This window comes from Ruditapes philippinarum, unplaced genomic scaffold (genome assembly GCF_026571515.1).
Source record: "Ruditapes philippinarum isolate M1 unplaced genomic scaffold, ASM2657151v2 ctg232_1_1_1_1, whole genome shotgun sequence".
In the NCBI taxonomy this organism is placed as follows: domain Eukaryota; kingdom Metazoa; phylum Mollusca; class Bivalvia; order Venerida; family Veneridae; genus Ruditapes; species Ruditapes philippinarum.
Window position 1 is genome coordinate 254418 of NW_026854319.1, and position 17878 is coordinate 272295.

At 34.1% G+C, this 17878-nt stretch overlaps 1 protein-coding gene across 11 annotated transcripts in view; it reads right to left on the reverse strand.

The window, feature by feature from the left end:
- Window positions 1–17878, reverse strand: part of LOC132739799 (unconventional myosin-Ia-like) — a 113379-nt gene that overhangs the window by 92088 nt on the left and 3413 nt on the right. For 4 of the 11 annotated variants that reach the window (XM_060727602.1, XM_060727601.1, XM_060727592.1 and 1 more), the window contains exon 1: window positions 2842–3217. The gene's annotated coding sequence lies outside the window, so the exon portion shown is untranslated. Of the gene's footprint in view, window positions 1–2841; window positions 3218–4048; window positions 4186–17878 lie in introns of those variants that run through there. The other 7 variants (XM_060727603.1, XM_060727600.1, XM_060727598.1 and 4 more) reach the window with 3 other exon arrangements.

Below are 17878 nucleotides of genomic sequence, written 5' to 3' on the forward strand. Positions count from 1 at the left end.
CCTACTCAATGAGATCTATCTACCTACAAAGTTTCATGTTGATACCTCTCATACTTTTAGAGTTATGTCCCGGAAAAAGTTCAATTGTAAAATGAACAAAAGGCAGCAAGTCCAAAATAAGGCAAGACAGAGTTACGGTTCTTTTGCACTGCACTTCTACTCAATGCGATCGATCTATCTACCTACAAAGTTTCAGGTTGATACCTCTTATACTTTTAGAGTTATGTCCCGGACAAATTTCAAAGTGTAAAATAAACAAAGGGGGATAATTCAAAAATTAGGCAAGGCAGAGTTATGGTTCTTGTGCACTGCACTTCTACTCAATGAGATCTATCTACCTACAAAGTTTCATGTTGATACCTCTTATACTTTTAGAGTTATGTCCCGGACAAAGTTCAAAGTGTAAAAATAAACAAAGGGGAATAATTCAAAAATTAGGCAAGGCAGAGTTACGGTTCTTGTGCACTGCACACCTACTCAATGAGATCTATCTACCTACAAAGTTTCATGTTTGATACCTCTTGTTGTTTCAAAGTTATGTCCCGGACAAGAAAAGGGGACGGACGGACGGACGGACGGACGGACGGACAAGGCGGCGACTATATGCTCCCCCGAAATTTTTTCGGGGAGCATAAAAATGCAGCACCAACTTCTACACATCGTTCATGCCTGTGTGCCCACTGACTGAAAATGTTCTTATACAATGAAGTATCAAATGAACGCAACACAGACAATGCTATGGACTGTAAATCAAGGAACCCGGTTAACTTGTGTCCCTTTAACTCTGCCTTCAATTTCACTCGCATAACGTACGCATAACAACTGATCTGCCACATCTCTTATCATCCTGAAGTTCAACACTTCCCTCATGGAAGTGTATGTGTCACTTATAAACTAACGAATAAGACACTTTTTGTTCCAGATACAATTTCCATGTTTTCTTTAGTCTGCTTTGGCGTCATACCAAGATTTACACAGAACTTAATTACTGCCCTCTGCTTCAACAACGTCGTGCTCCTCTCTAGTGGCACACCCCTGTCTGCATTAACATCTCCAACAAACAAAAGAAATAGTAGCGACGCTTGTTTTTTCTAAATGTTCTATAAACTATATGAAAGAAAGTTGCGGTCACTTTCATATTTTAAAGAAGCACGCCAAAATAAGGACAAATTTTAAGTATTTCAAAATGGTAAATATAACTTTTTTAAGCCGCGGCGTTCGTACGGCATAGGGTTGCTATGGTGATACATATAATGTACAAAAAGAGATTTTTTTTTAAAAAAATCACAATATAATTGAATAGTATTAAATTCTTCTCCTAAATAGCGAAAATTCTTTATAATATCTTGATTAATAAGTAAGTTATTAAAAGTGTCCATGAATATATTGATCAACCCTCGTAAAACCAAAGTATATCAAGTTACAAGCAAATCTACATAATTATTCAAATCACTTTTATCAATTCATATTTAGTTTGCATTTCATTATTTACGACTATGCAATATTTATACTTCTATCTCTGTTGAATTCTTTAAAACCCTTAGTCTGTGGGCCGCAAAAGAATCTATGTAACCCTGCAGACCGAACATTCTGATCGTGGTCTGCACTGTTCGCTATTCAGTCAGTACTTATTTTGTAATTTTCCCTTAAAATGATGAATGGTTTTGTCCAAATTGACAGATCTACAAGTCTTTTCAAGATATTAAGCTTTATAGGGTAAAATGATTTTGGGCCGGAAATAAAAAGTTGCATCATAATTTCATGTATTGTACAAATGACAGGTGATATGTAACTTGATCACAATTCTATTTAATACTATATTAAGACTTAAGGTGTGTAACATCCTGTATCCTTGAATCCTCTGATTACGTCAATGAGCGGTAAAAATGACTGGCCTATACCACCACCACTATAAAGCCCAGCCAGCCTACACACCCATGCAGTCAGACCAAGTTCAATACATGTAATTTATTTCAATGTTATCACTTGCTTAATTCACCCACAGATCTTGAAGTTCTTTCAACATCAGCTTGCACTAACCACCGCTGTCAACAAATAACCTCAATCAATTTTCACCTACCCTGTTAACATTTTTTTTTCTTTTGCTGTGTTGGGAAAATTCAATTACTCCTTTTTCTACTGCTTGCTCTATCCTGTTGTGTGCAAAGTTTTAGCATTTGGATTAAAAATCTCATAACAGTTTAATTATTGTTATAAATAAAGCATTCAGGTGTTTCTTTTAACTGACAAACATAGTAATGACTCCAAAATGGCTCAAACATGCAAACCCATGGTTGAGGTGTTGCATAGTCAAAATATATTGACATGCCAAAGCTTGATTCTGAGATATTTTCGTTCTGGGGCAGAATCTCGCTTTAGAGGTGAGATATTGCCCAGACACGAAAATAGCACAATATCTCGTCGCGCAGAACAATTAGTTGGACTAAGGTGTTGCAGATACACTGTACCTTTACAATTAGTGCATCATGTGCCAGTACTAACCTGTTTTTCTCTGTCAGTAGTTTACTGTCAACTTCTCAACCAGCAATATATGGAGGAGATATATGACATAAACCAAATACAGATTTTTTTCAGCTAAACAGTGTCATAAAGTACAAGCCATATGGCTTGGAGCTCACAAATTTAAGCTAAATTATAAATGTTATTTGTATCTTTTACAGCCAATTTTAAATGTCAATAAAATTGATATTTGTCAAATTTGATTCAAGTTAAGGAAAAGTGAAAATTTGTATGCATGTGATTTAATTTTATGATATTTGGTCACAATTTTTTTACTTTTTAACTAATATATACCTTTTAATTAAAGAAACATGAAATTACCTTTATATGTAGTTTTCAGTTAATCCAGCACATTGCACGCACATGTGTCCGTGTATCCTCGCCAGCAACCCACTCTTTATGTATGTCACACAACAGTATTATTTATCCAACCTGTAAATACATATGACATTCAGAAATAAAAGCACGTCCTAATCTTAGCTAATATTAATAACATCTGTCCGCCAGTTAAATCTCCAACCACTCCATCTGTCTATTCCCCTCCACCGTATTTAATTTTCCTTCACTTGGCAAATATTTAAGGATCATAAACTTTCGACTGTATGTTTAACACATGTTTTACATATTTTTCAACACTGTTTTATGATCCTTTACTATGTTTTCCTCCTATTTTTTTTATTCCAGTAGGAACACCTCGGATGATTAACAGCTTAGCTGTACTGAATTATTAAACTCTGCACATCACTTAGCTATACAATCTGAATATCCAATTAAGTTTGCAATATTTCAACCATTAATAAGAAGCTAAATTCAATTTTGAACTGTCCTCTATTAACAAGAGATTAAAGCCTTGAATGTCTCCATTATAGTACCAGGCCAGCCTGCACATCCGTGCAGTCTAGCAAGGCTCTATACTGACTGTTGGTAGGTCAAATCTTGTATTTTGATATTAAAATCCTTAAGTCTTTGAATGGATTGATCCAAATTCAAAGCTGGGCAAATCCATTATACATATTCAGCGGGTTTAGGTTTAAAACAATGGCAATTTTGATTACTAAATATCTTTATGAACCTTATTTTAGAAAAGATGTTAGAACTTCTTGACCTTATATAATAATAAACTGAAAACATTGTAAAACTTATTGGTAATGTTATGGTAAAGGACTACAGTGGTACACTGACATATACTTAACTTTTACCACACTAAATATCTTAAATGGACTTGCCCATCCTTCAATCTGGACAAAACCATTCATCATATTTAGGGAAAATTTTACATTAATATTAACTGACTGAATATGGAACAGTGCAAACTGTGTTCAGACGGCACCAATGTGCAAACACTGTCACATGAGGCTAAGGGATAATTCATAATGACACAAATTTTACCTGTAAAACACAACTGGATAACACCTGTAAATTTTAAAAGATATATAAACATGCCTTTAAAAAACTTAAAAGCAAGACAAAATTACCTTTGACCCACTTAAAAAAAACATGGAAGCAAAGTAAACTTCAAAGTTTATACCAATTAAAAAATTGTCCACGACGTCTTATGAATAAATCCAGCACATAAATTATAATGATCTTAATATTTCCGCACCATTTATGACAATGGCGTCAATAATCAGTTTTTGATCTCTCATTTTTTCCGAAGACTATTTTAACTCACACGAACAACAAATGTTTTATCCGTAAATTGACTAGATATTAAAATCAATATAAACATAATAATATGCAAGTCAAGTAAAATTTTTTTATCAAGGGGTTTAAAATATTGATAAAAGTTCAATATTGTATGGGTTCAAAAACACTCCTATTTCAAATTCTTTTGTAAACAATACAACAAAGCAATTTGAATCAATCAATTATACACAAAACCAGGAAGGCAAATGTGCCTTATCAATAGAACTGTTTTATCATGAACATTTTAGTTCATTGACATTTTAGCTCATTGTTTGTACCATAATTAAAAACTAATTATGATTATATAAAAAGTCTGAAATGTTTTCTAATCCTAAAATTTAATCAGATTTACAGAATTATCATAGCTGAATAGCAGGAAGTACTTGAATTATTTTATTATGAACTTTGTCCCTTTGATTACTGAAGTCTACTTTACTGTTCATTAAAGGCATATAATCAGTAAATACAATATAGTCAGCTTATTTTTACTGTCAACAGTCTGCGAAATAAGGCACAGGCCCGATGCCCGAGGCTTGTAAAATTCAATTCGGGCGTGCAAAATTCTGAAGATTATAAGCCCGATGGACCTTTGAATTCAGAATGTGTTTTCATATAAAATTAGTTTCAATATTTTTCTGAAATAATTGTGTAGTACATCATCAGTATAATTGTGTACTTCAAGACTTGTAAGATTTGCGTAATGCATGTATGTCAATCATTTATGCATAATCTATATTATCATTTACAGCTATTGGTTAGTGTAAATATTAGGGCAATGCTCGATTATAATCAAGAGCGTAATGCCCATTATGCACAATATGCAATTGCGTATAAAAAAATTCCGAAGGTAAAAAAATAAAGTTCAGAAAATCTAAGTTTTAATGATTTTATCGCTCCATTTCTGTTTACAAAATATTTCCTTGCGTCATACTGTTTACTAGTGTATTAAGCTATGATTGCGTCACTCTATCGTATGACGTTTCTATTAATTATCGTAATATATGTGCAATAGGAATTTAAGTTTCTCGTTAACTCGAAGCATTTACAAACTTATTGCACAGAGATAAATGAAAAGCTCATATAATTTATCTACAAACTTGGCTCATAATAACTTATCGGTGGTTAAATTCTCAGAAAATAAAGATTATTAAGACTTTTCTTAAAGATTTAGACCAATCCTTTGTAAATAGTTTCCTTTGGAAGAGCTCTATTTTAAAACGACTTTAAATCTTTTAAGTTCTAGATCAAGATTTTAAAAATCATCAACTCGGGGCAAAATTTAATTTTGGTGCGTGTTAGATGTCAAAATGTAAAGAAACATCCACCAAATTCCAGGACAAGCGGCCCTGTTTATGGTCCAAAAACAGGACCCCATTCAAGTCGAGAATGAATCTGATCAGGCAGAAACAAAATAGAATTCACAAGACCTGGCATGTGACCCTCCTGTAATCAGCAAATCAGACACCAATGTCGTGTCTCCTTCTCTCCCTTCTTCTTCTCCATCCATCTCCTCCTCTTTGTCTCCCCCTGCTTCTTCTCCCCTCGAGAACCGCTAGAAACTACCTTGGAGCACAATTCCTGGTTATCAGAAGTATTGAAATAAAAAGCTGACTAAGAATGCCAGATTCTAAAAAAAAATGTTGTCCTCACCACACGGTTCGAGCCACATACAGGTTTGGTTGCACCTCTCAGAGAAATCGAAAAAAGGCCACAAGTAGGTGAGTGCCGGACTTTGTGTTTGAGCAAGAAAAGCACCCCTACTTAAAGGAACAGGCAGCCCTTTACTTGATGGGGTATTTTGTGCTCTATGTTTTGCTTTTAATGCGGCTGGCTGAAAATGTGCTTGTTGCTCGTCCGTTGATTGACCGGAGCAACGCAAGAAAAGTCGTTGATGAGCAAACACACTCAAAAGAACACATGAATTCCATCACAAGAGCCGACCACTTTGTACGCATCTGGAAGGAAGAGCAGAATGTGGTCAAGTTCGGATCAACGGCCTATCGGCAGAAAGTACAAAAAAAACAGGGAGGCGTTAGCAGCCATCATTGAGGCCATATTTTTTTTGTGGGCAACAAAATATATCTATGAGTAAGTCCGTTACTTTCTCATCACCGCCTGAGGAGACCTATGGAGTGGTCGAAACAGCTTCAATGATCATTAATTAGACCATTTACTATCTCCTTGTATCTGGTAATTTGGAAATAATACATACACTTGGATAAGTAAGACTGAAGGCTTAAGAGAAAAGCCGTTCTTACAAACCTGATTTGATGAGAAATGCTAAACAAGAGGGCCATGATGGCCCTGAAGTCGCTCACCTGTACATAGGCCCCCGGAGCAAGGCCAGTTTAAAGCCCGGGGATTTATTTATTTATATCTTAGCTCTAGCTCTTTTGGTTCTTTAAAAGAAGATATTTTAAGTTTTTACTATATGCATATAGGGAAAATCAATGACCCCCTGGGGCAGGGCCAATTTTGACCCTAGGGCTTTTATTTGAACAAACTTGCTAGACACCCATTAGAAGATGTTTCATGCTTAATATCTAAGCTCTAGCTCTTTAGGTTCTTTAAAAGAAGATTTTTTAAGTTTTTACTATATGCATATAGGGAAAATCAATAACCCCCTGGGGCGGGGCCAATTCTGACCCAAGGGCTTTTATTTGAACAAACTTGGTAGACACTCACCAGAAGATGTTTCATGCCAAAAATCTAAGCTCTAGCTCTTTGGGTTTTTTAGAAGAAGATATTTTAAGTTTTTTCTTTAGGTTGCCATGGCAACCAGAGATCTGCATGGAATTAAATTCTTTGAACAATTTTTAAAGGTGACCACCAAAGGAACATTCCTGTGAAGTTTGGATGAAATTGGCTTTGTGGTTTATGAGGAGATGTCATTTAAAGTAAAAGTTTACGGACAACGGACGGACGACGAACGCCGAACGAAAAGCGATCACAAAAGCTCACCCTGTCACTTTGTGACAGGTGAGCTAAAAACTTGTTATCTGGTTAATTGCGTTTTACAATTGAACGGGCATTCATACATAAACCAATTTCATGATCTGCATCCTTAATCAAACTTCACATGGAAAAATTGTTGTGTATGTTTATATGCACGTGCAAAATAAGAAATCTACAAGGCGTACGCTGCCTTTTTTCTTCACAAATCTGTTCGAAGTTATAATGAAATAAGTTAAAAAGTAAAACCAGCAGCTATATGTTTATCAATTTATGGAAAAAATTCCTTGAAAATGCTCAAGACATGCCAGAGCCCACGATTTAACATCTAATTTTTCAAAATTTTCTGGGGGAGACCCCCATTCCCCCACTGTTGTCTTTATTTTGCACAATAAATGTTTTGGGCCTATGATATTCTATCTGGGCCTATACTACTGTCTTGGTTGAAGGCCCATATGGCCATTGATCTAAAAAAAGTTATTTTGCAGACTGTGTCAACAGTTTTTTACTGCTATTGACATCGCTGGTGCTATTAACATAGTTTACTGAACAATGTCAACAGTTTTTATTTGTTTGGGTCGTCAGACCAAACAAATAATGGTAGCGAAATTTCAGAGTCTAATGTTGTTAATTGCAAATGCCGAAAGTAGTCCACTTTTTTGAAGCGGTTACTTCCCTTTTGTATGTACACTAAAGCCGAAAAATTCAGGGGAGATCACTGCGTAAAGATGGTCAAAGACAGGCGCATCAATTTTCAAGCAAAGTAATTCCCGAATGGTCGAAGATTTCTAATATTGTTTTATTGTATTTTCTGATCGAAAATAACTAAATACAAAGCGGACATTCAATCTCTGACACAGAAGTTTACGACAAACCTAACAACAAGTAGTTCTCAAAACAGCTTAAAACTAGCGATTTAAAAGAAAGAAATATTTTATTTTGTTACAAGTATCCAACAAATTACAACGCATTTAAAGTTAAACAATAGCGTTGGCTTATAGAATTGTCAATAAATGCACAATCACAAATTACGCGGATGAATATGATTTTATCAATGAAAATACTATTTATTACCGAATACTACACAAACCGAGTAGTGGAATATATAGATTCTACATGTCGGACTGTTTGGGCAAGAGGATTTTCGCTAAAATATTTAATTCAATTTTAAACAACAGGTTTACCCTGAACAAAATACCTCGAAATTAATAAGGATTACAAACCCGACATGCAATGGAAGTTCTAAATTTAGAATGACTTGATATTATTCAAACTCTCTGTGTATAACTTCTCCGTGGTACAGTGGTAACGCGCTCGCTTAGTGAGTGAGAGGTCTCGAGTTCGAATCCCAGTCGAGGAAACTTTTTTTTTTGTTAAATTCTTTTTTAAGTGTTTTTGTTACGGAAGTAGCCATGATATGCAAGGATAAAGTGTGACTGTCGTAAAAAATGAACATAAATGATTTTTTGATGCAACTCTAGTTATGCAGAATTCCGTATGTATCAAACTCTGGTGCCTTGCAAAATGAATTATAATACATAAAAATAAACCTATACAGGAAAATGCATACAGATATACAGTACGATTTAGATTGCAAAGATCAGAAAATACCACAGAACTTGCAGCCCTTTGATTCTTTATAAATGCTTATAGTAAGCTCCAGGATTATTTACATCTGTGTTAAACAACAGTTAAAGTCGTTACAAGCCCTAATTTAGAATAATACGGTTTTCTTCAGCCCGTTCACATATAAATTCACCGTGGCTGAAGGGTTTTCGGGCTCGCTTAGGAAGCGAGAGGTCTGGAGTTCAAATCCCAGTAAAGGTAACTCATTTTTTTTTCAAATTGTTAAAGTCAAATAAACATTGGATTGAATATCAGTGTTGCAATTAGTCTTATAGCCAATTTACTACAATTAAAACGCTGGAAAGCATTGGTGGCACTATACATATAATCTCACAACCTGCACCTTTCTTACATTCTGAGACCCAAACAAATTCAGCGCCTTCTGTGCTTTGATTACTGCTATTAGTTGATATGATGTATTACTTTCAACAAGTTTTGCTGATATTAACAATTTGCTGGTTTATTACTTTCAACAAGTTTTAATGCCCCGAAACAGGAAAGATGGTTTTGGCAAAACCTCCAGTGTCACAAACTTCAAAGCAACACCAGGGGTCAAAATGGTGGCAGCAATTCCTATGTCTTATCCATTAACAGTAACCACTGAGCAATCTGACTCTAAAAACTTTAGATATTGCTAGCCCTTTAACTGGCCTACTTAAGATTATCATCAAAAGACACACACACACCAGGATATATAATTTATCACTGTACTTTTTAAAAGTATAATCTTGATAACAAGTGTCTTAAACTTTTTTTAAAAATGTCACAACCATGGAATGACAGTTTGTTTGATTATAATTTTCATGCATGTAGATGAAAATATTTGAGACATTACATACATGTAAATGACTGAATCATGCACAAAGAAAATATACAATAAAGATAAAAGTTACATAGTTATTGACTTTTCTTCTTCTATTTTTTGACAATTGTGACAGTGTAGTTTGTTTTTTTGATAATTTTCTAGATACTATCAAAGTCACACCGTCACTGTCATGGTCGCACAGCTAATATTTTTATTTATAACTGAATTCTTTACCTTAAAGGCCCATTAAGCCAAAAAAATGATACATATTGAAAGAAAGACAATTCTATTTAAAACAGACTGACTGAATAGTGAACGTTGTACATTGCAGACCATGACAAGACGGCGCAGGCTGACACCGGTCTGCACTGGTTGCATGAGTAGAAGCTCAGCAGGCTAGCAGCTAATTGGGCGCAGTCTAATTCATTATCACTTTAAACAAAGGACATACGCCATATAAACTGATTCAGCTAATACCAGTTACATGTTTCCAGTTACATGTACATACATTTTACATTATACATTTTACATTATATATACCTAGTATTAAACGAAACACCATTTCAGTAAAACTTTAAATACTATAAATCTAATTCAGTTTCTTCTACTTTTATAAACTGCAAACTTCAAAACAAGATTGCATTTGAGAAAAATGCTATGCCACCGCATTAATACAACACTAAATAGTGGTGTAGGAATAGATTTTTTTGGTTTCTTTACAATTGAAGATTGTCATAATGCATAGATCCCTGACCTATCTAATTCTTATTATCAGATTAGTGGTTAAATATATTGTTATTCCAATAAAAGATCAGAGTAGGAATATACCAATGCACTCGAGTCTAGTGAATTCGGTGGTGAAGGTCATATTTCACACAGCTTAAATTTCACGACTACATCAAAGGACAACACAGAGAGACACTTTGTCAAAATCTAGGTCAGCTGATATCAAAGTTCACTTTACATCTTAATCTGTGCACATGGTTTCATAGCTGTACATCAAAGGACAAGAAAGTAGGTCACATCATCAAAATCTAGGTCACCTGATATCAAAGTTCAATTTTACAACTAAAACTGTGCACATGGTCAAAATTTCATAGCTGTACATCAAAGGACAAGAAAGTAGGTCACTGTCCCCTTGGGGCAAGGCCAAGGGTTTCATTCAAAACAATCTTGATACAGGTCCACCAAACAACATTTTAAGTCAAATATCTAAGCTGTAGCTTTCTTCCCATTTTTACTATATACATTTAAGGAAAACCTATGGCCCCCAGGGCAGGGCAATTTTGACACTAGTGGCAAAATTTGAACAACTTTGGTAGAGTACCTTTAGATGATATCATTTAACAAAATTTAATATTAAAGCTCTAAGCCTTGTACCTTCAGACAATAAGATTTTTTTATTTTTTACTATATGTATATATTGAAAATCAATGACCCCCAGGGCAGGGGCAATTTTGACCCCAGGGCTATAATTTGAACAATCTTGCTAGAGATTCTCTTCACAATGTTCATGCAAAATATCTAACCTCTAGCATTTGTCAATTGCTAGAAGAATTTTATTTTAAGTTTTTACTATAAGTTTTTACTCTATACATATAAGGAAAACCAATGACCCCCGGGGCGGGGCCGTTTTTGACCCCAGGGCTATAATTTGAACAATCTGGGCAGAGGTCTACCAGACAATGCCTTATGCAAAATATCTAAGCTCTAGGCCTTTTGGGTCTTTACAAGAAGATATTTTAAGTTTTTACTATATGTACATATAGTGAAAATCAATGACCCCTGGGCGGGGCCAATTTTGACCCCAGGGCTATAATTTGAACAATCTTGCTAGAGATTCACTTCACAATGTTCATGCAAAATATCTAACCTCTAGCATTTGTCAATTGCTAGAAAAAGTTTTTTTTTAAGTTTTTACTATAAGTTTTTACTCTATACATATAAGGAAAACCAATGACCCCCGGGGCGGGGCCGTTTTTGTCCCCAGGGCTATAATTTGAACAATCTGGGTACAGGTCTACCAGACAATGCCTTATGCAAAATATCTAAGCTCTAGGCCTTTTGAGTCTTTACAAGAAGGTATTTTAAAAGTTTTTACTATATGTACGTATAGTGAAAATCAATGACCCCCGGGGCGGGGCCAACTTTGACCCCAGGGCTATAATTTGAACAATCTTGGTAAGGGTCTACCAGACAATGCCTTATGCAAAATATCTAAGCTCTAGGCCTTTTGGGTCTTTACAAGAAGGTATTTTAAGTTTTTACTATATGTACAAATAGTGAAAATCAATGACCCCAGGGCGGGGCCAATTTTGACCCCAAAGCTATAATTTGAACAATCTTGGTGGAGGTCTACCAGACAATGCCTTATGCAAAATATCTAAGCTCTAGGCTTTTTGGGTCTTTACAAGAAGATTTTTTAAATTTATTCTTACAATTTCTTTTGGTTGCCATGGCAACCAGATTTCTGCATGGAATGAAATTCTTTGAACAACTTTGGAAGTCCTTCACCCAAGGATCAATCCTGCCAAGTTTGGTTGAAATTGGACAAGTGGTTTTTCACAAGAAGATTTTTTAAGTTCACTATATAATCTATATAACACACAAACAAACAAACACACACACACACAGGTGAATCGCTATATGCCACCGCATCGCAGATGCTGCGGTGGCATAAAAAATAATTTAAAAATAAAACATTTTAAAACAATCTCATAATTTCATAACAAACTCATTCTGGTTTATTTTAGTTCATTCAAGAATGTTTGATTCAATTGTTATTAAACTTTAATGATAAGCCACTCATATTTTAAATTTATTATGTGTTACATCACAGTGATTTGTCTGTTTCAATATCTACTGGAATATTTATTCACCAGAAAACAACATGAAATTCATTTTGGTAAATGTATTCATGCTGAAAAATACAATACATATTGTTGTTCGAAACAGAAAAGAAATTTTATCTTCTTTTTTTTGGGGGGGGTATGTGTTTTTACTTTTTCATTTTTTGAAGCCTTACAAATATTAATAGACTGTACTTTATATGATAAATATAAAACGGCTAAAAAAACCTTATAAATGCCAGGGCATCATGTGTATATTTTTTGTCAAGGTTTTTAATTTCATGTTATCTATACAGACAGCTTAAACAATGCTGTTCTCATAACTATTTCATTATTGTATCTACTTTCAAATAGAAACATTATTTTGATAAAATATTCCATTTTTAAATCTATAATTTTTGTATCTTTTTTTTCAATAGAAACATTATCAGAGTTATTACAAATACAAATGTATAGCAAATGTTGTTTTCAGCATTATGAAAGTTTTTTTTTTTCTATAAAAATCAAATAACATCAAGTTTATTTCGCCTGCCCTAGAAAAAATGCCTTATTATATTTTCCTAAAATTAAAGATAAATTACAGCCCTTCCCTATCTTATAATTTAATCCCTGAGTGAATTTACATGTAATATATTAATATAATATATAATGAATTATCATGTATAAGAAACATGTATTTAAATAATACATAAACAATTTGATTTAAAAGTAATGTCTGTCAAAGCATATCGTGACACATGACATTTACACACACAAAAATAATTACAATAATTAAAAAAAAAAAATAGCATAAAATGAATCAACTTTTTAACTACCTTTATGTTTATATAAGAAAATTCCACTTAATTATCAATATAATTATTATGCATTAATTCCTATGTAAATGAACCTTGTGATGATCACTAATAGAACGATGTTCTGCAGTAATTTTCAACAGGATCATCATTTCACTACAAGCATCCAATATTACCTAGCAACATAAATATGACACTTTGTATACAAGCTGGCAATTCAGCTTTCTACTTTATGATATTTACTGACATATAACCTTGACTATATAATAGAAATATAACATCAACTTCAAGGTCATATAACTGCTGTCTCTCTGCAAATCTTAATCTTTAAAGCAATATCAAAATGTTTGTTTGACTACACATCGTAATGTGTGAAACAAGGGGGACAACTTTTCCCTTTTTTTCTTTCTCTTCAACATTGCATGATAATAGTCATACCACAATTTTCAAAGTAAGCAGACAAACAAAATTTAATCACAAGTGTTCTTGAAGCTACCGGTAATATTCTTCACTTCAAACTATTACCAAATGTACATGTAGGATGACATAACGAAGAACAAACAACTTTAATTCACATTATATACAAACATATTTCTTGGATGAAAGTTTTTTTGGCAGTATTCAGCAGCAAACAGAGTATGATAAAAATCTAATTTTTTATCCACCACAAAAATCACTTCGGAAAACTGATGGCATTATTTGAGGGCATCAACACCACTGGCATTCAGGGAATTAATCTTCAATAACAGGAATTATCAACAATAACAACAAAAACTTGACCTTTTAATAAAAAACATTGCATGTTTTTATATACTCCAAGAAATTTACCTTTTCATATAAAATAATTGCCCGGCACATCAAAGACTGACGTATTCTCTTTATCACCTAATCCTAGGGATAATAATTCATAAGCACAGTTTTATGATATCACCCAATAAAAGCTGGAAACAGCATTCTTCATCCAAGGTAATTTAATTATCGGGAATTTATTGAGACTTATATTGTAATCCTAGTCAATGAAGGAGATAAAATAAAAGAAAGTGTGAGCCAATCAATAAAATGTAATACCGCAGCTACTTTGATAAATGCTGCCATGGATGAAATTAGCCATATAACCTTTCGAAAAAAAAGTAATTTACCGAATCATTTATCATACATTCTCAGATATTATCAGATTTGATTTTCTAGTGTTTGCACCTGTGTTGCAAATGACACCAATATCATATCGCCTAGGTGTGACATGATACACCGGCTCAATGTGCAAAACATTTATACAGAATTATTTCAATAACGATCGATGAATGACAAAGTCAAGGACCGGACACAACCATATTTTCACATTATATCAGGAATTTTGACGTACAAGTATCATGCTTTGACCCGGGAGACTAATGATTCTTGCATGTAACACATCGTCATCGAGTGTAACACTGTGAGTAATGTCAAGTTATTTCAAAATACAGTATTACATAATTGACAGATTTGTTGACCAGACACAACCATCAATGCACTTTTATGAAAAATTAATATCATGACTTTGGACTTACTTGAAAATTGAGCTCAGTTGTTTGATCTAGAAAACTGATTCTCACATGCAAAACATCATCATCATGTCCATTACATTTACATATAGTAATTTAACAAGAGGGCCATGATGGCCCTGAGGTCGCTCACCTGTATTTAGGCCCCCGGAGCGGGGCTAGTTTAAACCCCAGGGCTTTTATTTGAACAAACTTAGAAGACACTCATTAGGAGATGTTTCAAGATATTAAGTTTTTACTACACACATATAATGAAAAACAATGACCTCACACCCCCCTTTGGCAGGGCCACTTTTAACCCAAGGGCTTTTATTTGAACAAACTTGGTAGACACCCACAAAAAGATGTTTCCTGCAATCTAACCTCTAGCTCATTGGGTTTTTTAAAAGAAGATTTTTTAAGTTTTTACTATACACATATAGTTAAAAACAATGACACCTCTGGGACGGGACCAGTTTTAGCCCCAGAGCTGTTATTTGAACAAACTTTGTAGACACTTACTAGAAGATGTTTCATGCTTAATATCTAAACTCTAGCTATTTGGGTTTTTTCAAAGAAGATTTTTAAGTTTTTGCCATACACATATAAGAAAAATCAATGACCCCCAGGGCGGGGCCAATTTTGACCCCAGGGCTTTTATTTGAACAAACTTTGTAAACACTCACTAGAAGATGTTTCATGCTTAATATCTAAACTCTAGCTATTTGGGTTTTTTCAAAGAAGATTTTTTAAGTTTTTGCTATATACATATACGGAAAATCAATGACCCCCGGGCCGGGCCAATTTTGACCCCTGGGCTTTTACTTGAACAAACTTTGTAGACACCCATTAGCACATGTTTCATGCAAAATATCTTAGCTCTAGCTCTTTGGTTCTTTAAAAGAAGATTTTTTAAGTTTTTACTATATGCATATAGGGAAAATCAATGACCCCCTTGGGCTGGGCCAATTTTGACCCCAGGGCTTTTATTTGAACAAACTTGGTAGACACTTATTAAAAATGTTTCATGCTTAATATCTTAGCTCTAGCTCTATGGGTTCTTTAAAAGAAGATTTTTTAAGTTTTTACTATATGCATATAGGGAAAATCAATGACCCCCTGGGGCGGGGCCAATTTTGACCCCAGGGCTTTTATTTGAACAAACTTGGTAGACACTTATTAGAAGATGTTTCATGCTAAATATCTTAGCTCTAGCTCTATGGGTTCTTTAAAAGAAGATTTTTTAAGTTTTTACTATATGCATATAGGGAAAATCAATGACCCCCGGGGTGGGGCCAATTTTGACCCCAGGGCTTTTATTTGAACAAACTTGGTGGACACTTATTAGAAGATGTTTCATGCTACATATCTTAGCTCTAGCTCTATGGGTTCTTTAAAAGAAGATTTTTTAAGTTTTTACTATATGCATATAGGGAAAATCAATGACCCCCTGGGGCGGGGCCAATTTTGACCCCAGGGATTTTATTTGAACAAACTTGGTAGACACTTAATAGAAGATGTTTCATGCTAAATATCTTAGCTCTAGCTCTATGGGTTCTTTAAAAGAAGATTTTTAAGTTTTTACTATATGCATTATGCAGCATATAGGGAAAATCAATGACCCCCTGGGGCGGGGCCAATTTTGACTCCAGCGCTTTTATTTGAACAAACTTGGTAGAAACTTACTAGATGATGTTTCATGCTAAATATCTTAGCTCTAGCTCCATGGGTTCTTTAAAAGAAGAATTTTTAAGTTTTTACTATATGTATATGGGGCGGGGCCAATTTTGACCCAAGGGCTTTTATTTGAACAAACTTGGTAGACACTTACAAGAAGATGTTTCATGCCTAATATCTAAGCTCTAGCTCTTTGGGTTTGTTAAAAGAAGATATTTAAATTTTTTTCTTTTGGTTGCCATGGCAACCAGAGTTCTGCATGGAATTAAATTCTTTGAACAATTCTTAAAGGTGACCACCAAAGAAACATTCCTGTGAAGTTTGGATGAAATTGGCTTAGTGGTTTATGAGGAGATGTCATTTAAAGTAAAAGTTTACGGACGGACGGACGACGGACGGCCGGACTAAAAGCGATCACAAAAACTCACCCTGTCACTTTGTGACAGGTGAGCTAAAAATACAGAACAACGTTTTCTGTAAAAATTCTTTTCAAGCCTTAAGTGTGACTATGAGTTTTGCATGCAAAGCAAACATATAATCTAAAATTATGTGTTATACATTTATGCTAAATTATTTCAAAATCCATCAATGAATAACAAAGTTATGGACCGGACAAACAATTGACAGACAGGCATAAAAATACATAATTTTCCCTTATTTCTTTTAAATTTTGATTTATAAGTAATTTGCCATAATAATGAGCATCTGAATAATAATCTCTGCCGTCACATTAAGTTTACTTATGCTCTGGAGTGCGGGAAACTAATACCTGCACTCCAGTTAACACTCTGTGCAAGTATATGTATACGTTTTAACTCTGAAACATTTTCAACAGAAAGGTCCCCAAACTATGATACAATATACCATTAATTGTCTGTACAAATGTACATGTATGTAAATGTTTGAAAGGTTTCAGGAAGATGGGATTTATCCGTCCAAAATTCTTGAAATTTGAATCCTGGTCAACTTGGCCCTAAAACTAACTAAGAGCTCGTAACCTCGTTTCATGACTTTTGAGACAGATTTAGGCCCCCTTCTCCTCCCCAATATACAGTACATGTATATATTTTTCTCCTTAGGCCTTATTTCAAAAAATATTTTCCAAAAAAAAATTTTTTCTTATTTTACTTGCCTGTAGCACAAGATCTGTAACATATTCTACATTTACTCTATAGCTACACTTGTTTATTAAAAAGAAATCAAATAAAAAACAATGAAAAAAATATATATAGATTATATAACGGCCATTAGTCTCTTGAAACCATCTCTTGAATGGTACCATCTCTTGACCAAAGACATGAATTTAACATTTTACACATCAAAGTAATATGTTTTGCAACAATGGAAAGTTTATTAAAGTGACAAGCACTAACTTTTAGTTTGTTCAGCTTCTAAAACTACAGCCTTGTATTGACTATTTTAATAGCAGACGAATGTTCAATGTTAAGA